Below are 25,443 nucleotides of genomic sequence, written 5' to 3' on the forward strand. Positions count from 1 at the left end.
ACTTCATATTTAAAATATTCTTTTTGCTCTAATTATACATATATGTTTATACATATAGATAAATTTTAGTAATTAAAAATATGTATTTTTAAACATTGCATTGAATTTTAGGTATTTTGTTTAAAGGTACACGAGTCTCTCCTTTAAAATACTTAGGGTTTAGATTCTATAATGTAAAATCAGGATAATATTAATATAACGTCTTTTATATATAAATCGAACTTCTTTGTTTTAATATTAAAATGATAATAAAATTAAGGTTCAATAATATTATATGTATACAATTCATTCAGGACGTTAATGTAAGTCTGTTTTGTAAAAATAAAAATTTCGGACATCTTAAAGTTTATATTAATATTATTTTAATTAATTTTGAAATAATATATTGTATTATATATTAAAAAAAATAAACAATTATTTACTAGAAAGTTGAGTTGTAAGGCTAGGTAGCCAGTACCTTGAGTTTGTATTTTGGTATGCTATTCTGTAATGTATGTTTTTTATATACATATATATTAAGAACTCAAAGAAATAACATTTTTTAAATTGTTTTCTATATATACATGAATATATTTTAAATAATAAAAAATTTAATACTTTTAACACAACTATTCGTTCAATATAGTTTCAACAAACTGTTTCATTGCTTCAGAATTTTTTTGGGTTGGTCCTTTGCCAACCGGTATTTTCAGCTTACATTTTATATACCTATGTAAATATTTTATGTAATATTTTTCATTTCTTACCTTATAATACTGTAGTTTCATCATAATACTTTGTATGAGTATGAATATATATATTCAATTTGTTTAACACACTACATTGTTTTTAAAATACAACACATAACCTTACTTTCATAATGCCCCATACAAATATGTTCTATCAAAATATACATATATATATATTGTAAAAATTGTAACAAAATCACTAGTACAAATCTACATTCTAAGTTAACTTTCTCAATTACATGAGTCACCGTGCATGAGTCACCTCCTGATTTAGAAATAAAGCCTAATGGAATGAGTAGAGGGCATCAGGTCTCTAGGACAAGAAAATCGATAGGCATATAAATTTATATCAAATAGTTCATATATTCATGTACATATGTGTCTTATATTCAAATATCAGCCTATATTATTAAAAAATATATCTTTTTTAAAAATTCTTAAACCACTTCATAAATTGTGAAATATATATGAATAATATATAATATTAAATAATTAAATCAAACATTTCAAATGTCTTCAGAAAGAATTGAAAATTTTTTTTAATTTGTTAAATATTGAGCTATAAACATGATAAAAATTACTTTTAATTTGGCATTTAAATAGTTTTTAGAAAATGTAGATTTCAATAAATAAGACTTCATAAATAAAGTATTCAAGTATATATTATTGTTGCTTAATAATAAATCAATATGACTTAAATATTAGGAAATGATTATTCCATAAATGTATTATTTTTAATGTTTATTATGTTGAGGCTAGTTGAGTCAGTGCACTTGTGCACTTTTGCTCTCTATTAACTGCGAGGTTTCTTCATAACCCCTCTCTACCCCTTGACTGGATTACTGTTTATCACTTTATCAGACTAAGCAATAATTGACCTCAAATCTACATACCACCCCGAGAAGCTTCTAATCGTTTTGAGATTCGATAACGCGATGTTGGTAAGGCTGTCAGTTTTCGTACATAATTTCAGGTTTCTTACCTTTATGTATTTTTTGATCGCATAAATCTTGAGGTCCCTGAGGATGTCATTTGTCCCAATGGTACCTTGAAAAGTCTTCTTATAACCTGGCTTTGTGCAGTTTCTAGCTAGTGAATAGTAGTGTTTGAGGCATAGCTGAACGCTACATATTTATATAGAAGTGAGTGTCAAATTATTTGGTTATATAACAGTTTCCTGTTCTTAATATTGAGATTTTCATTTTTGAATAGTGGTTGGAGGTGATGAAGATTTTTGGCACAGCTAATTCTTTTTAATTGAACATGTTTAAGCCATGTGAATCGTTTGTCCATCGTGATGCCTAGATTTTTAATGTTATCCTCCCAGTTTATAGCCATATCTCGCACTCTTACTCTCACTCTCGACCCGTTCTGTCTTCATATGTGTTTATTTATTTATACATATACTTTTAGATATTAAAAAAATTGGTTTATATAGTCAGATAAAAATTCAATTAATTAAAATAATATGAAATGAATTATTTTTGTTGTTGTAGTTCACTACTGTTCGAAAAACCTCTTTAAAAATTTATGTGAAGTGGAAGTTAGTACTAGGCTTAAGTTTACCTACTGGTAAACTTATGTCTTGTTAATGAGATACAGATTATGCTATACCATTAAGTCATAGCAGTCGCTGGTTATTTTTTTAAACATAATTGTACTAAAGGGAGAGATATCAGCTACCGTTGTGCGGCCTTTTGACATGATCGTTTATTTGGTACAAACAACTTCAAACAACAACTTCTGTTGCTATTATTATTCTGTTTATTGCTGATCTTTAAACAATGAAACAAAAATTTAATATAATATTACTAAGGACCTCTTTTACAGCAAACGTTTGAAATAAATCTAAAATTTTTTATTATTGTTAAAAGTTTAAAAATTGGTTACCAGAATTTCTTACAAATACAATATATGGAATATCACACATACTAACTTAACTCTAGAAGCGCTTTTTCATTAGGTCATATATTAGGTCTGTTCCACAAGCTACTCGTAGTAACTTTGAGTAACACTACGCAAATTTTCCACCAGCAAATTTTCCAGTAATTGACCTACAGACTTGTTATAGTAGAGTTCATCATGAATATCATCCTGAATAGTCTTAAAGTCTCAATGATTGCATAGTAACATTATTTATGAAGTCTTAAAATTATTTAATGCCTATATTTTTATGTTTCAAACCTGATACCCCAAATTCATTACCAAATTACTTAAAATTCATTTTAATTTTGTTTCATATAAAAAACATTTAAATTTTTCTTTACGATTTAATTTGTAGTGACTTGACTCTATACTCTATTATAGCTGACTATCTTTTTACTACTGTTTACAAACTTAAGGGTGTATATTCCGTATATAAATAACTTGTAAGATACTTTAAAATAAAAAATATTTAAATAAAGCTTAATGTATAAATATTTTCCTAAAAATTGTTTGAAAATAACAATTAATTCCAACAATTGTACATATATCTAACTATTTCAAGTGTGTATATTATATGTGTTCAACACATAGTTTTTGATTCATAACTTTAAAAATGAAAATATTTTGTCTATATATATATATTTATTTCAAAATATATTTAGTTTAGTATATATTCATTTTCTTTCTCTTCTTTCTCTCTTTCTTGTTAGGTACTTTAATTACATATTAATGGAACAATCGATTAACAATTGATACTTCTAGGAATACGTTCTTGACAATGGTTTTACGTTGATGAAGCGGCGTAAATAAAAATTAAATTATTATAATACAATTGTATTATTATTTTAACTTGAGACTAGATAAATGTATTTAAAAATTTTCTCTTAATGCAGTTTATTTCTTATAACACAATGATTGGTTTTTTTGCGTTATATTTTTCATGTTTCTTCCCAACCGTTCCTTGTATAAATAAAATTTAACAAAATAGTTTAGTTTACTTCTTACCGATATTTGTTGTTTTTTTTGTGGTACTTGTGTCAGTGGGTCTTGTAGTAGTTGTTGCTTTCACTGTTGCTGTCGCTGTCGCTGTTGCTGTGTTTGCAGTTATGGTTGTGGTATTTGGTGTACTTCCAGTTAAATGAACTGCTAGTGCTGTAGTTCCACTCTTTGATGTGGAAGCTATAGAGGTTGCCTTTGTTGCAGTAGTTGTAGTTGTGACTGTAGATTTTGCTGTGGAACTGGCGATTGGTTTCGCTCCAATAGCAGATGGTACTGTTGCTGGTGTGGGTTTTAAAACTGTTGTTGCTTTTGCAATGGGTGCTGTGGTGGATGTGGACGTTGTCTTAGGCAATGTAGTGTGTGTTGCTGCTGGTTGGACTGCTGTGTGGACTGCTTTTGTTGTTGGCTTCGTAGCTGAGCTTGACGTTAAAGGCATGACTGTAGTTTTATCTAATTTCGTTGGGATGGTTGTGGAAGAAGTTACTGAGACTGGCTTGCTGGTCAGGTCTTGCTTCACTGTTGCTGCTGTTGTAGTAAGCGTTTTTGTGGCTTGTGTTGAAGTAGCTATGTTGCTCTGATTTGCTACTTTTGCAGTTGTAGCGATACTTGTGGTGGCAATTGTGTTTGCAGCTGTTGTAGTCGCTGCAGTTGTAGGTTTGCTATGTTTTGTTGGTACAATTGTTGTAGTTGTTATAGCTTTATGTGCTGTTGTAGTGTTTGATGTAGTAGCAATTGTATTTGAAGTGATATCAGACGAAGAGACCATAGCTGGTTTAGTGACTGCTGTTGTTGCTACTTTGGTATCTATTTTAGAGGCTACATTATATTTTACTGCTTTATTATCGGGTGTTGGTGCTGCGCTAGTTCTCATGGTTGTTGCTTCTTGAACTGTTGTGGATGCAACAGTTTTCGGTTCAGAAGTTGCTATCGGTCTAGAGACTGTTGTAGTGGATACGATTGCCGTTAGTTGTGTAGTCGTGAATGCACTAATATTGCCATTTAATTTTGGACCTATTGTTGTTGCTGTTGCAGTTGTCGTCGATGTCGCTGTTGACCCGGTTATTGTATTTCCAACTGTGGTAGATGTGCTTGTGTATGTGGTAGAGAATGTTGTTGGTTTCTGTATTGTAGCTGTGATTGGCTTCACATTCATTTCGACCACTTTTGTTGGTGCTATTTTAGTTGGTTGCGTTATAGTGGTCGCAGTTGGTGCAGCCGGGCCAAATGTTGTGTAAGCTGAGGATTTCGTGGATGTTGTTATTGTTGTAAAATTGGTATTTATTGGAATTGGTTTTGATGGTGGCAACATTCCGCCGGAAGTATTTACAGTTTTCGTTGCGTTTTCTGCTGCAATTGTGGGGGCTGTTCTACTTGTTGCTATAGTCGTTGCTAAAGAAATTGTCGTTTGGCTGCGGTCCCCAAATGTTGTTAAAATGCGCTCTCTGCCACTACTCGATGTACCTGTTGCGAGTATTTTTGTTGTCGCTGGTGTACTTGGCATAAACGAAGTTAATTGATCTTTAGTAGACGTCGCTTTAGGCATTGCAGTTACTGCTGTTGTTGCAAAAGTTGTTGCTTTCGACGCTATTGCTGTTGGTTCCACAGCTGGGGTAGGCAACATTATTGTGGCAGTAACTTTTGTAATTTTTACCTCACCCTCTGATTTTCTTAACAGATTTGATGTCTCATTTAGGAAGGATCCAATACTATCATTTGCTCTTAATTCAGCTTGTATTAGTGGCTGCTTGCTTGGACTTTTATCAGGTCCGGTTGTTTTGTGTTTCCCATTAATTGTTTGATTGTTTTTAGAAGTTTTTAATATACTCGGACCTGGTTTCGATATTGTTGCTGGAGCAGATGTGGTCATAACTATATTTTGGCCATTGCCGTTTTTGAATATAATTGCGCTTGTTTTGTTATCATCTGTTGTTCTACTATCTTTGATGATATTATCATCGTCGCTGGTATCACCTACACTTATGCGTACAATAGTGCCACCGGTTTTCGACGATGATGTAACCCGCTCTCAGAGTTGCATCGCCTCATTACGGTAGCTATTGCCGCCATTTTCATCATAGGGTGATACATCGGGTAGACCAGCGATAAGTATATCGGTGTTTGCAACATCGTCGTAGTTTTGACTTTGATATCGTTCAGCATGTAAATTAACGCAAGGTCTGCCTGCTGGCCCCCATTCTGCAGTTGGACGAAGCAAATACTTCAATCTCTCACGGAACTTTAAGTGTTTAGGCGCTTTATAGATCTGCTGAAATGCTACTAGAAATATAACAAATACTGGTAATAAGCCAACTATCCATCCGACCGCATCAGCCCAAAGTGGATAAACATAGTGACCATAAGAAGCGGGCTTATATTCTACCCAGTTAAAGAATAATATGAACTGTAAAGTAAAAATGTTTAAAAAATTCTTTTAACAATCTTAAATCTTAATGTTATTCGGCAAAGTTTTTAATAACTGTATTTCTAAATGTGTTATTCAATTTAAAAAATAATGTTTATTTAATATTCTTACCAATAATGTTGCTGGAGTTATAAACCTCCACATTGTCGACCAAAAAAAATTCCAAAACTTTGAGCGTTTACCAATCATACCCTGTATATCATTTAAAAATCGTTGCGAGCCATAAATCCAAGCTATAAGGACGCACTCAGAAATCGCAATCAACAGCACCGACCAATTGGCAGCATATTTGTCCATTAACTGCAGCCAATACATGCCGCTCTGAAAGATAATTAATAATAATTATTTAAGTTGATATCGGGACCACTCTAGCAGCGTTCAAAACTATTATCCATGCATTTATTGCTTCTTTAAGTAGTCGATAATAAATTAAGTTCAAGCTTTATCTCCTCAGCATATTCCCTAAATTATAATTTAAATAATAATATTTAATGCGCATATACTATGGATTTAATATTAATACGTGTAGTATAAACTTCTTGCATTTCTATTTAAAAATAAGTTATTTCTATAATCACAGAGAAGTGGTGAAATATGTATAACTTTTTGTGACTATTCGACTTTATTTGAGCCAGAATAAAAATACTAGACTAGGAAGATGAGTTCTATATTAACAACTCCTCAACGAGATATATTGATAATTTTTTTTAGTTCGTTTAGAAGCAGTTGTTAGCAGAAAAGATCTACTATCATTTTCTGATCTATTATATATTCTAGTATAAATTCCTTGGAATTTATGGATTATTAGTAATAGAACTTCGTAAAGAACTAATACCGCTTTAGATGAAAATTTTACTCTCTATTCTGCAGAAATAAGATATGAAATTTTTTTTGTTCTACTCAGAATTGGTAAGGAGTTTATGAAAGATTGATGGTGTCTTTCCCATTTAAGTGAGAGTAAATTAACCAGACAAGACTATACGATTTGCAAATACCTAATATTGCAGGATAACAGCTGCGTCAGGTTGGTAAGAAAAGGGACCCAAATACTTTAATTCTTCTTTTGGCTAGAGATGGACACTAATATATGAAGTGGAGTGCTGTTTACTCCTTATCCGCAGAGCCACAGTTCCGACAAAAATTATTAAATTGAGGTTCCAATCTAATGGCATGTCTTTCTTGTATTCAGTGACTTGGAGACAGTTTCTTTGATTCAAGAGAGACGTTGTTATTTAATTTGAATGTCGAGGTATATATGTATTCAGTTTGAAAATATTGATAGCAATAAAAACTTTATTTATAAGTCTACTTTGATGTTTTGTTTCAAAATGAAAATTTTATTTTCACTCACATTTGTAGTAAATCCTAAACCACCTACATAACCAAATATTCCAACGAAAAGCACAACCCATGTTTTATATTGTCGTAAGTTTGGGAATTTATCCAAAATGGCAGTAGTTACTGTTTCCATCAATGCAAACTAAAATTATAATACGTTTTTTTTAACATCTATAGTATTATCTCCTCATTTCAATTTTTTATTATAATTACCTGTGAATCTAAACCAAGCGTTAATAACATCACAAAAAAAAGCACTGACCATACTGGTGACACAGGCAGTCTAGTTACTACCTCTGGGTATACAATAAAAGCCAAACCCGCGCCTTGATCAACAACCTTCTTCACTTCTACCTCCAATTCATGAGCTAAAAAACCTATTATTGAAAATATGACCAAACCGGCAAAGAATGATGTTGCTATATTGCAAAAAGCAACAATAAGTGAGTCTCTGAAATAAAGAAAAATATATTAAATTAAACTTATACATAGGCTTATATGTCTGTTGTGATTATTTAGTGATACTTACTTATAGCAGTTATTAGAAAACTTATTATAGGATGACAAAGTAATTAAACCTCCCCAGGCGGGACTCAATGCGAAAAAAATTTGGACAGCTGCATCTCCCCAAACCTGTGCATTTGCCAATTGTTTCCAATCAGGCGTCAAGTAAAATAATATGCCAGTACCTGCACCTGGTAGCGTAACACCTCTAAAAAATAATATAACAAGCACTACATAAGGAAACAAAGCTGTGAAGTACACAACTTTGCCGGACGATTGCACGCCTTTGCAGAGGCAGAGAAATACTATAGCCCAAGCGCAAAACAAACAAGCGGCCAATGAGATTTTTATATTGCCCGTTTCTTCGATACCTGCTGAGAGTCCCAGTACATAATTGCTGTACGGAAAATATATGTATTCATGTAAATTATGGTAAATTTAACTTTTTTTACTGCGTTCTAACTTACTTAAAGTACTCTTCTGCTGGAGGACGCTTAATGGCATGTAATGCCAATTCGGTAATATTATTTTCCTCAGCGTAGCTTGAGTTATAACAGTTACGTAGATAGTAAGTTCCATTATTGGCTTCGCATTGATCAGCCATCTCATAAGAAAAACAATCTAAACGAAAATTTTCAAAATTATATTTATTTGTTATTGTAATGGAAATGCTAGATACATCTATGTAAATATATTTATTATTTATATGTAAATATCTGATTCTAGACAACATTTAGACACAAGCAATAAAGCACAAAGTCTTTTATCTGGTGTCATAGATTTCACTATTATATATCAGTTGGATGAATTTGCTTAAGGAAGTTCGTGTTTTACTGCAGATGAATAGGAATGGCAAATAAGTTAGAGACCTTATATGTGTTCTGTCTGAGAAACGCACCCATGTAGTACAGTGTATAATTGAATAAATATTCTGATATTTTTAAAAATAAACCAGAATAAGATCTGAGAAAAGATTAAAGTACAAAAAAAGAATGGTAGGAAAACTATCAAGAAATATTGGATTCTGTTTGCGAGAACATAATAGGAGAGGAAATCTACATGTTCGAGTATTATTCGTTTTAGTTCTTACCATCAGATGAGACAAGAAGCGTTAAAGGAAGTACATTTGAGGTAAGTGAGGAAGAGATCTAGGCATTCATCTCTAATAAAAATCGTTTAATCATGAATTATGTGATGATGAGCTTTTAAAAGAAATATCAAAATTTAGAAACCTTTTAAGACTAATTGCTAGAGATCACAACGTGGTTATACTTTGCTTCTCAATAATCCGCTTATTGGTGGTTTCGAGTGTTTGATGCTATTCAATCATGTCTTTTTTAAAAAAAAAGGAAGTGGTAGAGAAAAAGAGAGGTGACATCATGAATTTTTTTATTGCGGATTAAACTAGCCATTGCCAACAAGCTAAATATATTAACAATGATATACCAACACAACGTGTAATTTGTTTAAAAAATTTGAGAAATCGTCATGAAATCGGCACATTGAAACTGAAGAATTTGAGCAAAGTGAATTTTATTTAGAAAATATGAGAACGCAGCCATCAGTTGATAAAGCAAATGAAATACCAGCACAACGTAGTGTGCATGTGTTGGCAAATCTTTTAAAAGCATTAAATTGTGTTACGATATGCAGTGTTAATTTAATTGCAAACCATTTGCTTATAACGAAATTAAAGCACTGAAACGCTAAGGATTTTTATATGTAAGTTTAAATACAAAATGAAGTATCCAAATTATGCGAACATAGTTTGCATTATATCTTTAAAAAGATAAATTAGTTCTAAATAGACAGTTCTTTATAAGCACTCATAGCATATTTTTGTTAAATAAACTTAATTCTCTGACATAAATTCAATAGTCTTCCTATTGCAAATCAATAGCCAAATATCGTTAAAGGTTATTAATTTAAAAGAAAATAATATTAAAATTTACTGTGCTGTGCTTTATTAAGTATCAAATGATGAAGTATCAAATGACGATTTTAATGCTTATTACTGAGAACACTAAATAAGCACTGAATACTGTCCTGATTACCCTTTAAGACGCTATTGAAATTCGAAACAATTTCAATTGGTAGAAACTCATTATCCTTTTGTTAACCTCAAAAAAAACAGAAAAACAACAATGAATGCCATTATTCAGTTCTGAAAATGAAACTGACCCACACGAAAGTTTCAACCGGCGCAAAAGTATTGAACACAAGAGCAAAACAGGATTTAATCTTCAACATCATTAAAAAGGATGTGGTTCAAAGTCAAAAGTAAAGTAAAACCGTATTGAAATTATGGAAAGCTCGAATGCCTATATGAGTTTGCCTATAATGTTTGGTAGAGCAGAGAATATTAAAACTTACATAGAAAATGTTTTGATTTGAAAACTGAACGTGCGTAAGAATGTTTCCGACTTTAATATCCTGCATTTGAAAAAGGAGCAACATTCCATATGTTAGAAAGGGGATCAAGGATGATTGTTTACCTTGTTTAAATTTATTAAATAATAAAATTAAACTCTTTAGAAATGGATGTTGTTCAAAATAACATTCTAACTAAATGAGATACTTAATATTTGAGTGATTAACGCATATATGAACAGTTCAATATATAATTTTGACTTCAATACAATATAATTTGCAAAAACATTATAATTGGGCATTGAAATACACAGATAATGAGAGTGAAGTCCTCTAAACGCTAAAAAAGAATTTATCATTATGTTTGTTTAAAAAGTAATAATAACTACAACCTTTACTGTCTTGTTTCTTATCTATCTTTTTTCAAAACTAACTAGTTAAGTAGACTAATTAATGAAAACAGAGACGCCATTAGATATCCATATGATTGACTCAACAGTATAACCTATAAGCTATAATCAGTGCTCAACAAATTGCATCAAAAATATTAAAAATTCGGACCTTTCTAATGTTTTGAATTGGGTGTTAAAGGGATGTTCTCGCAAAGTTGATCAAAATTATACGCTTTATGCATAATATTACGACCGCACCGAACTTACAGTCAAAACGTGATGTTTAGTATAGAGAAATCTCATCCTGAATCCATTTCTGACAGCTGGACATTGATGTGGATATCGGGCGGACAATTCAGCGATGCTAAATTTGTCAAGAAAATCGAAACAAACAACGTCAAACAACAACGGATTACTGGAAATCTACCATGGTCTCTTAGTACCATGGTTTCATCTGTATGCCAATTTTGTAACTCCATTTTGTGGTAAAACATTTTTGTTGGTTGTCGTTTCATGCTCCAGATGGCTCTAAGTGGCTTGAAGTTCCAGTTGTCAGATCAACATCTTCGGTAGCTGTTATTAAGATATTGCGTCAGCTATTTAGTACGCCCGTCTTGATTTTGCACTACTACTACCCTTTTTTTCTTAGATTATTTAAAACTATTTAATTAGGTTCGAAGTTAATTAGTCCCTTTTGTAAAATACCAAAGGACCATTTGAAGCTTTTGTTCAGCAAAGAGATGACTTCCTCAGATCTATATGCTCAATTTGGATACTTGTAATATTAAATTAAAAAACCTCTTGTTAGTCAATATGACTAGTTGTTGTTGAAAAAAAACCTTTTGTAAAATTATAAAATACTGAGCATATTTAAACGATGTTTTTACTGAGATTACATCCATACAAATCTTTTGCGATTACTATCTAGAGCGTATACTATACTTTGACGGAATTTCATGAACATGTTTATAATTTTATATCTTCACCTCATATCCTTTAATTCAGCTTATTAATTAAAATCGTTAGTTTAATTGGAAAATAAGTAAAATAATGTATAGAAAGATAGATATAAGAATCTTTTATATATTTTGTCGATGTTCAATGCAGTACTAGAATTCTTGGAAAATCCTTTTTGATGATGCCAGAGAACTATCAGAAGCTAAAATCTGAAGTTAAACAAAATTGTGGAAAAAAAATTGGTTAAAACTTGGTTGGTAGCTCTTAAATCATGAATACGCGTATTTTAGATATCTTCTTAAATCCTAAATTAGTATGAGAGAGAATATCTTTGTATGAGTGTCCTTGGGTAACACAATGGAACCACGTGCGGGCTAGTTAAATTTTGTCGCAAACTAGCCATTAAATGTAACTAAGATGCAATTGGTAGCTCTTCTAACAGAAAACAGACTTTCTTAGACTCTAAGAAGTGGACTGTTGCAATACCATAAAGTGATTTTATGAATGTTAGTTGCTGATAGGAATTTGAAAAACTGACTTTATTTTGAACTGGAAAACCATTGTCAAATGTTGGGGATATTGGACACATACTTAAGAAAGTGAAAATCTATAATGAACAGATGCCTTTAGGCAAGTATTGGATAGTGAATGAATTGATGAGCAACATTTTCATTATGTTCTTTTATACACTAATAACTTAAAGTCACATTTTTTATAATTTTATTAACTTTTAAAGGCTTCAAATAAAACTCGATATTAATTTTCCATGCAATTAGTTCAAGTAGCAAATTAATTACATTTAGCATAGCTCGTATAGAGTATGGACCTACCCTATTTTATTTAAATTTTACCCTAAATAAACAAGTCTTGCATTCAACTACACATAATTATTTTAGAGAACATAATTACCACCGCTGCAAAATCCAATAATATCTCTTCCAACTCCCTTTTGAATGCATCGAAACTTAATCTGTGCAAACACGAGTTTCGTAGATTTTTCGAAAATCACGTACATTGAAATAGTATCAGGAGTGTTTAGGAGTGTTCAGGAGTGTTAACCAGTATTTCTCATTAGATTTTAAATCTGTTTGCATTATGCATAATAATTGTTTTCAGTTACCTCCTAATGCAATTGTGTGCAAAATAAGTTTATCTCTTCTAGTCACTAGACGAGTGCACAGGATGAAATGTGCGATTGCATAAGTTTGCGTCGGTACATGTAATTATTTGCCAACTTTGTTACCATTGCCAAATGAGGTCATTCGTTGTTGTCAGGTGTAATTTTGTGGTTAGTAGCTATTCAGTACCTATTCAGTAGCTATTCTGGCTTTTCATTTCAAATGCAGCACGAAACCGCAATATGGAAACTAGCGTTCATATTCACTTTTCAAATATGTTTAAACATTCATACATGGAAAATAGTGGTTTCTGTAATAGTACTTGAAAGGGGAGTGTTCATATTACATTTTGTATTGTTATTTTTGTAACTATTTTCGGAATGCTAATATGTAAGGACAAACATTATATTATTAAATTTCACCTATGATATTCTTTTCTATTTTCAAATGTTTGAGTTGACTTATAACAGAGTAGTATATATTTAATTCAACAATTAATATAGATCATACAACAGCACATACCGTCAGGTATAAGTGGATCCAATGAAATCAACCAATAAAGACGAATTTGATCTCGAAAATATTGCAAAAATATCTTAAGTTTATAAACAATAATGTACGGTTAAGAACAATATCTGCCTGAGGGAAGATGAATCACTGTAAGCACTACTGCAATATGTACTAGTATGTAAAAGAGGTATCAGAAGTTAAAGTCGTTGAATACCGGTTTTTCTAATATATAATATAAGTATACGTTATATGGAGGTTTTAAAAATCCTGTACCAAAACTGTGCCAAAACTTTCTAAGTTCTAGTCGACACTTTGTTTTTCGTGATTATCATGTCGTTACTAGTGAATCTTAAAGCTCTATCCTCTTTTATTCAATTTGTTCTATTCTATTCCTATATTTGTTCTATTCCTATTCAGCAAAAGTCAAGCAAATCTTATTTGTTGACAACTATCAAATATTAACGAAGTGTAATCACATCTCTGTTGATCATAAATATAGTATCTTTAGTTCAGGTAGAAAATCAAATTCAGTGTGTCTAAGGAACTATATTTTTCCATGCTTAAATAATCAATCTTTAGGAGAATAGTACCTTAATTCAGTTGATCTACAAGCTCAAGTAATATAGTGATATTTTACTCACTTGCAAGTCAAATTTTGCTTACAAAACGTCATTTTCAGGTAAGTTGAACTTAAAAATATTCTCCGCTTCATTATCAGCTTATCTGTAAGTTTCAACTTTTTTACTACAGGCAACATGTCTGAACGTCTCTCATGTACACATGATCTATATATGATCACTTCTATTCAAAGCGCAACCCTAATGGTAAACACTGCTTCAATTCTCTAGCGTTAAATTTACTTGCATCGTCGGGTATGTACTGTTATTTACTCGACGATATCTTAATCGGCATTATTTGTACTGGTTTGAATTCAATTATGGTGTCTTCGTTCCTATATATATTTTAATCGACAATCGCTGATTTCGAGAACAAATCATAGAGGTTATATCAAATAATTTTAGAGTGATTCTCACCATTACATACACCACATTGGTTTAGTATTTTTCATTAATCCCCGCCCTCGCATGTTGAGGTAGATTATTTTAGATTCCCCTAATATTCAGTCTACTAACTTTCACCTTTACCCTCGATTAATGAAATGGTGTTATAACACTCGGTTTAGTGGTTGGAATTTTTCATTATTCGAAAATGTTTTTATAGTGGGTTAAGACTACATAAAGTAGCTTTTAATATTTACCATATACTCCCAAAAACAAAAAGACTGAACTGTTTAAGTTACTAAAAACTTAAGTAACTGAGACTACAACTGTTGCATGTCATTATCCGTGTTTGAATTTTTACCCAGTAAATAACATACTACATCAATTTATTTTCTGTGAGTGTTGCCAGAAGCTACTTACACATTTTCGCATACGTGTATTACACAAGGTCTCTGCATTTGTTTATCCAGTTCATTAAAGCAATCTTGCTATTGTTTATTGTGATTAGCACAAAATTGTAAATTCATTTCAAAACCAACATTTCATTCGTAGAAAAGGATTTGTTCAAATTTAAATTTTTAACTAAAAATAGATATGGCGGATTGCAGCAATTAAGTTCCCTTCAATGGTCTATTTTTGTTTGTAGTCAAACAAAACTATGTTTAGTTGCGAAAATTTAGATTGTCAATTATTGGATACTGTTTCCAGAAGATCCATGTGCAAAGTTTTAATTTTTTACTTGGGGTTGAAAGCTCAGTATGCGTTTAGGCGTACTCATAAGTTGAAACATATTGTGCTTATTAATGATATATGTAATACATTAATACAGTTTAAAGTTAAAAAATATAAGATAAAAGTTATAGTAATATTATGAAAGAGCCCTTGAAGATCTACTTGGAACTAATATTTATTTTTTTAAAAATATCTATTTATTCACTCAAACTTTAAAAAACAATTCCTTGGCGTGAAAATGTGCGAAAAAATTAAATTATTTAATTAATTGATTACTTCTCCATTTTCAGCCTCTCGTCCTTCTGCATTTTAAGTTCTCACATAACATATATCCATCTGTGTTTTACCGCATTACCGATGTGTACTCGCATTCCACATTTTACCAACTTTTATTTATTAACACACATTCAGCTACGCCTACACATATGCTTTCTTAATAAAATCAAATATAGTGGATCATAAATTTAACTATAATTAAATTTTATTTAAGCACAAACAAGCAACAAAATCTCTCTCACACACACATACACACTTATACACAATAAAACATTATAACACAGCACTAAAAGTATGCTAAATTATTTTTACATATTACTCCTTTTGATTTGAGGACTACGTATGCCTATTAAACGCGGACTAAAGACACTTTGAAGTGTTTAAATAATATTAGCAAAAGTAACAAAAGCAACAATGGCAATTGTTATAGCAAACTACTAGAAAATTGTTAGCAATTTAACAAATATCCACTCTATCCACTATAGTCACACTCAATCATGTTGATTGTGATTGATATGATGTGCCTAAGTAACCCACGATAACCTACAAAACTAAGGGAATACTAGAATTAACAACTGAAGGCAAAAAGATGAAACACAGATGAAGGGGCATAGTAACACTCATATAAAAAATACAAGCAATTTTAACCGAAAACCCCTTAAGATGGTGAACTGAACCTTTGATGTTATTTAACCCACCGAAAACATTTCGGGTTTTGCTCGTCATTTGATATATTCAAAATAATATTCGAAAATAAACACACACACACACACGCACGCACACACCTACCGCAGAATCTCCAAGCTGTTACTCGTGACATATTGTTGTTGTTGTTGTATCCTATCGAATAGGCAAATGCGTAACGTACATAATTCTTTATTCACTTGTAGATTTGTATGAAAAGATTTTAACGTATTTATCTACAAAAACATAAGCAAGTCTGCCATAAGGATACCATCTGCTATCGAAGCTATTGTCCTTGTTTCGAGTGTTAATGTGCATGTGAGTTTATGTTCATGTTTGCATGTAAATGTTTGCAGCTTTCTTTACATATATTTTTTTTTTTATTATAAATGAAATGATTTCTCTTGTTATTGCATTTCATTGTTGTTGTTGTTGTTGGTGGTGGTGTTGTTGTTGTTTTTGCTGCTGGTACATTTCAACTAATTTTATAGCATGAATGTGATAAATTTGTAAATAATACCCGAGTGACATAAATTAACTTACACAATACTGTGAAATTTCTGTCAGTTTGTCTGTCAGCTTGTCTGTCATTTTGTCTGTCACTTTGTCTGTCAGTTCGCGTAGCTGCTCACTAGTCGACACAACTCGACTGCCTGTCTCAATGTCTTTTTGTAAGTTTATCAGACACAGCTACTAAATTTGCTCTTATAAATAAAGCTTATTTTTCACCGAAATTTTTTCTTCACTGTATTGGCACAACAACAACAACAATTAAAATCAAAGCTGAGACAACATTTAAGCAACAACAATGACAAGAAAAGCAAGGAAAGCAAGGAATGCTAACAGCACTTGAAGAAAAGGATGACAACTTGCATGTTGCTTTTCTGTTCGGCTACGTTGACATTTCAGTTGTTTATTTTATTTTATTTACCCTCCATGCTTCGTTCTGTGTTTTTGTTGTTGTTGTTGTTGTAGTTGTAGTTGTTAATGTAATTAAGACACTTGCTGATTTTTTATTGTCTCGCTGTACTTGCTTGGCTTTGTTTTCAATTGCAATGCTTGGCTTTGTTGTTTTTGCGGTTAATAATCTTAATGGATTTCGGTAATTAGTAGGAAAGCTTTGCTTGGCATTTTGGAATTAGAGTTACTTAATATTTAAAGTCATTATTTAAAATTTTATCATATTTCCTAAACATGAAGATGTTGTTGTTATCGAAACTGGTTAAAGTTATTCTAAGAAGAGGTCTTTACACATTACAATTGACGAACTAATAAGGCGTTAGTCGGCCATGAAGTTGAACAAAAACAATGTAAAAGTTAGATTTGGATTTACTGAAGGTAAGCTGAAATGTAGTGTAGACAGAGTTGATACCAAAAATGATATATTTTTATATTATATGGTATGTTTATAATATCTAGATGATAATATGCTTAATTATCATATTTATGACATGTCATATCATATGATAGTATACGACATCTAAAGTATCTGATATGTTATATATGATATGCTTATAGTATATGACATGCCTAATCGTAAGATCAAGTAAGCAGTAATTGTACTTGATGGCAGCGCGTATATGTAGCAGGCTTCACTATTTAGGAGTATGGTGTCTGGCTGAAATCCACCAACAGGTTGTTATTTAACAAGGTTTCTTGGTTAAGTAAGTAAGTATGTTTATATGATAGTTCCTTGCTGGCTTTTGTGTGCATGACTTGATCTAGGTTATATTAAGGTAAATCTATTTACCGATATTTTCCGATATTTTTGTTGGATTGTCAGCTTGGCCGTTGCAAGTGAGATATCAATATCTGAGAAATAAATCTTTCTTTGGGGATCTTTTTTGCCTAGAACTCATTTTGAATGGTGTAATGAATCGCCTCAGTAATCGGTTCAGTAATTGAAGCGAGATGTTAAGATCCAGTTTATGCAAAAATATGTCTTTGCGACTTTTTCATAAATTTTTAATCACTTTATATATAAGATTGTTCTCAAAAGTCTATAACGTTTTGTATTTTAAAGTTAATTAATTAAATATTTTAGAAGTACTTTAAGTAATTGAAATTGTATATATTAAAAACTAATATTAACCGTTGATTAAAAAAAAAATTTCAAAATATATATCGATAATATGAAATTTTTATTTTTGATTTAGATTTGTTATAAAATTTTATAAAAACAAAAATTCTTTTTTATATTAATTTAATTAATTGAATTTTTGGCTGATCATACAACTGTTTCGAGTATTGCCAAATCATCAATGAAATAATTCTTGTATTTAATTGTTTGTTAATAATTTTTTGAGACTGCAAGTACCAGGAATTGAACTCATGCCCTGCCAAATTTAAAGCTCAGTGTTAGCGCTCCTTAATCAACTAACCCAATAGCCGTACTTGACTTTTATGTTCTCACATTTTTCTGGAGTTTTGTTAATTTACTGTGAACGTTTTATTAACAAATTTACTTGCTGTCTTTATATTAGAACGAAATCATAAACCTACAGCTGGGTGAATAATTGAATTAATTAATTATATTTTTGTTAAATTTCATTACTATTCTGTTTGTCATAAAATTTTATAAAAAACCTGAAATTAGCATTATTTTTAGAATTATTTCAAAAAACATTTTATTTGCATTTAATTTCAGTTAAATGAAATATTGAAAAATGAGTGACAAATTTTATATAAAAATTATTTTTTTTTTAGTTTTTAAAAAGGACTTCTTAAAATTTTTTTACTAAATCTGTGGTGATGGGGTCAACAAACGTTTCGCTTGTAAAATAATGACCCATATACGGATATACATGTATCTTAGTTACTTTTGAGTACAGTAAATGTTAACGAGTTATTGATTTAATGTACTTTAGAAGCCATTTTCCGCAAAAGTTTGTGTCCTTTAATTTTACATCGAATAGAAAATAAAATAATAAAAAATTGAAATAAAAGATTCAATAAAAATCAATCAAAATCAGAATGAAGCAAGTAAAGCTGTATTTGTAAGATAAGTTTCTTTCAATAAAAACTGTGTCCTTCAATAACAAACGAGTACACTGTCTGTTTCTGAATTCTGAATTCAACAGAATAATTTAAATAATACATTAAGCTATACATATTGCTTTATATAATCTATTTATAATAAAATGAGGACAAAACAATTATAAATTTAGAATCTCCCGATAAACGAATACATAAGCTGTCCCCTCGGTAGTATACCTTATAAGATAATAAAATTTTCCATTGCAACTCGTCGCCATAATAAATTATAAAGTTTCGGGAATTCATTTTAATTTTAAACGTTTTTACCCAAATCAATTATGTTTCAATTAATGAGCAGTGCTTGCGAAGTGAGGAAGTAGAGATGCCACATTTTTCACCAACACACAAATAAAAATTTAATGTACTTAAAGCCACACATTAACCGCACTTCGCTTCTGTACATTACCAACGCCTACATTATACCGTGAAGAAGCACACCTATGCAAACGCAAACGAGCAGATGTGGCACACACTTAACCGTCAGGACAATTGCGCGTGAAATAGTCTTTAAAAGCTTTAAAATTGCTTTTATAACAAAAAAGGACATAAATCTCACGACGAATCTTCTGTATTTGAAATCTTAGTTGTGCCTTCGCTGCTGGAGCATGTGTGTACTGTGGCTGTATGTAGCTTTATATGGCCTTATGTGGCTTTATGTGGGTGACTGAGTTTATAAGTTCTATAGGCAAGTTTGAGAAGATAATTTGTCTTTTAGAAGAACGACGTCAACTCACTATGGTTGTGATTTAATGCCAGCTCGTCTGTTGCTTTCCTTTTAGTTGCAACACTCATTATTTGTATACAATAAAAATCAATATTGGGCTATTTGATGTTATGATAAATTGTTTAAAATCAAAAATTTATATAAAAATCTACACTTAATCTGCTTCACCAAACACTGAAAAATCATTCACGAATTCAATCACATTCAAGGATGTTGTTTAGTTGTGGGTATCCTTCTGAAGTATGCAATCATTTATAACATTTTGATATTTTTCAAGTATTTCTTTGATGGTTCATATAATTTGAAGCTCTAAATTTTATTATGGACATTTACATCGTCCTCTGTAGTAGCGGGAAGAAATTTATTTCAACATTAGATATCCTTTAAATGTTTGTTTTCTTTCTTTATGTAGCAAAACACGATGTAAAAACTTTTTATTTGAGAGACAATGTAAACTACACTTAATGTTTGACAATTTAAAACTTAAATGTCAATATATTATTGGGTGAGTGGTGTTTACAACAACCAGTTCAGTATAGCAAAGTCTTAAATGACAACAAAATAGTATTATTAAATGTCAAAGCACGTGTTTCCTTTTAAACGCCAACTTATATACGGAAAAGTGAAATTATAGCCTCTTTCAGTAGGCAAAACAAAGGCAACAAATTTAATATCAAATGTCAAAGATGGCAACCTCACAGATTTTTGTGGCCACAGCAACACCTTCCAGTACAAACAAATATGTATTTAAGTTAATAGAAAAATGTCATAAAATATTTTTACTACTTTACATACTCGTAAAAGAAAATTATTATTTACTTACTTTGTGTGCTCCATTCAGTTTCACAATTTTGCCACGGCAACTCTGTACGAAATGATGCAAACATATAAAATATAGTCCAGGCAATAATTAGATTGTAGTAGAGCATCACTATAGCCGATACAATAATCATGCCAGTGCCTAAACCGCGAAACAGTGGACAAAAACGTCGATATATGGCAACAGGACCAAGCGCTGCATACTGACCGAAGGACAACTCCATGAACATAAGCGGTAAACCAGCAATAATTAACATAATTGTGAATGGTATGAGAAAAGCACCTAAAAAAATACGATAATTTCGTTAGATATATGATTTACTTATAAATATTATATTAATATTTATTATTGCATTCAATATACTATATCAATTACTATATCATTGCATAGGCTTATTATTACCTCCACCATTGTTGTAACATAGATATGGAAATCGCCAAACATTACCCAAACCCACTGAGTAGCCCAGTAAGGAGAGCAAAAAATCAAAACGTCCTGTCCAGTTGCCACGTTCAGGTTCAATTGCTTCATTTGGATTAACATCCATAGTGACAAGTGCTGCAGCTGAATCGCCACCAGCTATTGTGACTGGTGCTGGTGTCGTGCTGGCTGTAGTGGTAACAACCGGGCACATGCTTACACCAGATCTATTATTTGAAATATCCTCCGATAAATCTACTGTAGTCATTCGCTCTTCGTTTTCCTGAAAAAAAAAAATCGTTAAATGAATTAAATCAAAATCACAATACTTTATTTAGAATGTTAGAATCTTTGATATACACTTAAAATAGACTTAAAATACAGTAGACTACGCATAGTAGACTAATTAAATGTAGGTCACATACAGCTAGAACTATTAACTGTTGATTGATTAAGCAGTGTATTTGAGCCGCAAAACCTTGCAGATGGACATTGGCACTCTTGATTTTGTTCGCTCTGTTAAGAAGTGGTTTGTAAACTTTGCTCTTGCAAGTTCATCTACTTAGCGGTTACATAGTATATATTCGACAACTATAGAAAACTGTTACACCATTTTATTCAGCGTTATGCCAAAATATTCGAATTGTTTTGATATCTATGCATATGAGTCAAGGTATTTAGTATGTTGGAGCAACTATAATTATTATTTATTCATATTGAAAAGGTGGTCAGTTGTAGGTACAATAGTTGGTAAGATATTGAATTGCACAAAAACATATAATAACGTTAAGTGCTGCTAAAGGTACACAGATTTCCTATGTATACCTTAAAAATTGTTTATGTATTTTGGATTTATTCAAACATATTATAACCTCACTTGTCAAGTCAGTAGATTTCTATGCATGTGAAACGTGGAAAACCAATAAAATTTTATTATTTATTATTTAATTGAGTTTTAGGCTGAACATTCAAAAAGTTTTTTGTCAAAATTGATTATATAGTGTCGTTTAATATAAGTCATGAGTTTGCCGAATCTGGGTTCTAAAAGTGATAACCAATAAAAATCAAGTATCTTGATTCTCATTTAAAATTTAAAACCCTTTATTGTATGGAAAATCAAATCTATTTTGAAGTAAATTTTGAATTGATTATTAATTTTGAGTCAATATTTACTACATATGTTGCTAATAGTATCCTTAGTGGGCTTAACGGTGAATCAGGGCTAAACAAAAAATATGTCAGCTACTGGCTGGTGGTTGATGACTAAGAATGAATGGTGGTTGGAAATCAGACTAAGAATCATTATACCATTAGGTATAGTTATAGGTTCAGTGGGCATTAGGGTTGTACAGCTCTCTATGTGCAGAAAAAACTTACGCTCTATAGGACGCTTATCCTGCCTGTGCTTCTGTATGGTGCAGAAGCAAGAAAGTTATCATTAAATGATGAGGCAGCACTAGAAATTCTCGAGAAAAAAGTTCTTTATAAGATCTTTTGTACTGTACGAGTTTTATCACGATATTAATATAATAATTTAATCCTAAAAATGAATAAAGATGCTCCAGCGAGAAAGCTATTTGAAGCAGTAGGTGGAGGAAGAAGAAATAGAAGTTGACCGTGTTTCGGGTGAAGTGATCAAGTAATGAGTGATGAATGATTGTACTGAGAAGTACAAACTGCACTTGATGTACAAGATTGGAAAAGGTGCGTACACAACAGATCGAAATCCGGTAATCAGGTCGCTTCATCAAGTCGAAACTCGGTAACAGCTTGTTATGGCTCTTTGAGAAAGTAAGTAAGTAAGTTACTAATAGTACATGCAAACTGATGCCTTTGTGTGTTATGATTGAGTTTATGAAATGTGGATTAATTATGGTTACAGTTCATAAAACGTAAATATAATTAACTAGAAGTTATAAATAAATTACATTATAATGATAATATATTGATATTTATGAACACAGTAGTTCCCAACCTTTTCTGATCTAGGACCACTAGGATATTTTTGTTTTTGGTAGAAACCACAAAGTTTAAGAATAACAAACTGTATGATTATTTTAATATATTTTATGCATCTCTGGTGCATAGGTACATTATATATGTTCTAAAATAGGTACGCAGTTATTGTGTTTATTTTCTTATAAGTGAGGTCTCAGTAGACAAACTGCAAGCTCTGATTCACGGACTATTTTTAACCACCTCGCGAAGCACCGGTTGAGAATCACTGTATTAATACCATATAGTCAAGATATATTGATTTTATTTATAATAGACTAAGAAGACATTTTGGTAATCCTATAGTCAAAAAGAAATTTCATTCCATATAATTCAATTTATGTTTTAAATGAATTTGAACAAGACAGAAACACTTTAAACATCCATTATCTTATGAAACATACATATCATAATACTTTTTGTATATTTTGAATAAAAAAAATTGAACTCATTAAAAATACAATATATGATAAGTAATTTTAAAAGGAATTGAAAAACAATATGTCAATTTCTTTCTTTTGAGAAAGCCTGTACCATATAATTATTGACAAAAAATGGTAATCAATTTAATTTAATCATACAATATATATATATATTGTATATATAATGTACTGTATATTATATGTAATATGTATATTAATATATATGAAATTTTCAATTTAAAATGTAATACAATAAAATTTATTTTTAAGAGCAGTAGCAAACAAACAATTTGACATCCTTAATATATCAGAAAGGAGAGGAAACTTCAGGAAAATACATAATATGTAAAATTTTCCTAGGAAATGAATAAAGAAAAATAAGGAAAATATGCATGAATGAATAAATAAATGAATGAAAGCTTTTTAAAAATTTTTTTACAACGATATTATGTGCGCCCCCACATTTATGTCGAGAATACTTTTGCAATCCTATTGGTTTACTAATCATACATGTCTGTATATTAATATAACAAAAATGTACTTTAACGAGTTTTATAAAGTAGCGGCGCTAATAAAAACTTTTATTTTAAATAAGTTTTTTAAAAAGAAATTATTTATTTTGTACTTAATTGTAGTTAATTAATAAATTGAAGATGCAGAAGTTTTAATGAACACCGAAATAGCAATATTATTTTAGATTTTCCATAAATAAGTAAGTTATAGTTACGGGCGTAAGAAGATTAAATGCTCTTAAAATATATGCATTTATAATTTTAGATAGTACTGAGTAATCTTGTAAATTATCTACCTCAACTGAAATAAATCTGCAAATGTTTTTTATTTATAAAATTTGTGGGTAGAAAATAAGATAAATATCAAAATGTAAAGTTAAAGAAAAATTTAAAGAAAAAGTTTTTCGAATGAAGAAATTTTATTCCTCTTAAAACTGATTTAAAGTACTTGTAGTCATCCTTATAGATGTACTCGTGTATTTATATTAGTTGGAGTGCGATTACAATTTGATTCGGCGAAATAAATAATATAACATGAAGTGACAGTTGGCGTTGTATAAATTAAATTTATAGAGGATAGGAAATTATATGTTAATGTTTTGTGCAGCAAATTATTTTAAGAAAATTAAATAAATTTATATAATAAAATGTGTATTTTACTAAAAACATTCATATAACATATATTTTTCTATAGCGAGTAAGTTATTAATATGACAAAATATGTAATTATAGTTAAGGGTGTCAGTAAAAGTTATAGTATTTTCCAGTTTTAGTAGCGGTTGGGTCTTTATTCCATAGTTACTTGATAACGACAACAGTTTTCACATCTTCACATAGATTACAATACTAATAATATAGTATAGTCCTAGTCAGGCAGGTGGGACCGTTAATTTCACCAATTGAAAATAATTTTTGCAAATAAATTTTATAAATTTATATACCAGATACTTTATTTTCGAGATACTTTACAAAAAATCTGAAGAGCGAAAAAAACAATCTCACTAAAACAATCAATAAAACTCTATTCAATATCTGATATTTTATGATATTCTATATTAATGAATTACGATTAAATGGAGTTGTTAACAGTTGTCACTTTGTCCTTTCTCTGTCGCTTGGATTCTTATGAGCTGAGCCAATAAATTATTGGGATGACCATTTATTATGGTAAATAGTTTCGATGTTAAAATCCTTATGTACTTAGTGATGGTTTTAATAGAAGATCTCTATAAATCGCGGAAATTTTGACATACCAATGAACTTTGATTATTATCTTTGACGTTATGTTTTAGAATTTGCCTTACTAAAGGCGACAAATCATACAGATGATCTGATCACTTACGTGCAAATGTGCATTCTATGTTTTCGGTTCAAATTTTCGCTTTTCCCGTGAGAGCCTGAAGCAGATTCAGATTTTATGTACAAGTTGTTCTCTTTATTTTGATGTGGTATTTTTAAATTTACTTTTTGTCGAAAGTTCGATTTATGCATTTTATTGTATCACTTTACTCAATTCTGGCATCATTGACTACTAACACCTTTGACTGCTGTACTTTG

The 25,443-nt window shown here is 30.7% G+C and overlaps 1 pseudogene; it reads right to left on the minus strand.

Moving 5' to 3' along the window:
* Positions 1-3,591: 3,591 nt before the first annotated feature.
* Positions 3,592-21,233, minus strand: LOC119684539 (annotated as a pseudogene).
* Between the last annotated feature and the right edge of the window lie 4,210 nt (positions 21,234-25,443).

Source organism: Teleopsis dalmanni, chromosome 2 (genome assembly GCF_002237135.1).
Source record: "Teleopsis dalmanni isolate 2A chromosome 2, ASM223713v2, whole genome shotgun sequence".
NCBI lineage: Eukaryota > Metazoa > Arthropoda > Insecta > Diptera > Diopsidae > Teleopsis > Teleopsis dalmanni.